Here is a 1,174-nt window from a genome sequence, read left to right on the forward strand (position 1 = left end):
TGTGCGTCTGGCAACGCTGTAGAAAGACCACTACCGCGACTTGGCTGAAAGTTTCATGAGCCGTGGCTCATACTTATATGTTGTGCAGAAAACTCGATTACGCCGAAGAAAGTTAGGCGCATTTTCACTTGTTTACTTCTAGACCTGCGCCCCTGGTAGTTGAAGAATGTTGTTGTAAATTATGTGTGAAAATATCTATATTCAGTATATATCGGTTGTTGCTGAAGATGAAAATTAAAAGTCGTGGCAGTGGCAGTATTTAATTATAGTATATTAGCGACTTATGAACTACTATAGTAGATTCACATCAACCGTGCATCTGATGTCTAGGCCCGTCCCTTACGACGCTCCTGATTGGCTGTTGATAAGCCAATCACGGGGCTGGAAACTCTCAGTCTCTTTCTCGAGAGTTCACATAGGCAGGATATATGTTCCACCTCTACTGAGGGATACGTCTTTCAAAAGTATCCCTCAGGAGAGGTGGAACACATATCCTGCCTATGTGAACTCTCGAAAGAGACTGAGGGTTTTCAGCCCTGTGATTGGCTTATCAACAGCCAATCAGGAGTGTCGTAAGGGACGGGCCTGGACATCAGATGCACGGTTGATGTGAATCTACTACAGTACTAAGAGGCCGTGAAAGCAGGAGGACGGATTTGTCAGTCGTCACCATTTACAAGATGAGTATTAATCAAAATTTACCCTTCTGCTCGATTTCCTTACGTCATTACGACTGAACAACTAACTACTCAACCAAGTTGACACTAGGAAATCAAAATGATTCTCTCCAGAACCTTCATTCCATCATTCGTTTTGGAAAATAGTTCATTTTTCGCACACTGAATTATCGCCATAACAGCTACCTCAAAAAGTATAGAGATCTTTTTACAGTTACCTCAAAAGTATATAGATCTTTTTACAGTTACCTCAAAAAGTATAGAGATTTTTTTACAGTTACCTCAAAAAGTATAGAGATCTTTTTACAGTTACCTCAAAAGGTATAGAGATCTTTTTAGTTACCTCAAAAGGCATAGAGATCTTTTTACAGTCATCTTAAAAAGTATAGAGATCTTTTTACAGTTACCTCAAAAGTATAGAGATCTTTTTATAGTTACCTCAAAAAGTATAGAGATCTTTTTACAGCTACCTAGAAAAGTATAGAGATCTTTTTGCA

Source organism: Macrobrachium nipponense, chromosome 2 (assembly GCF_015104395.2).
Source record: "Macrobrachium nipponense isolate FS-2020 chromosome 2, ASM1510439v2, whole genome shotgun sequence".
Lineage (NCBI taxonomy): Eukaryota > Metazoa > Arthropoda > Malacostraca > Decapoda > Palaemonidae > Macrobrachium > Macrobrachium nipponense.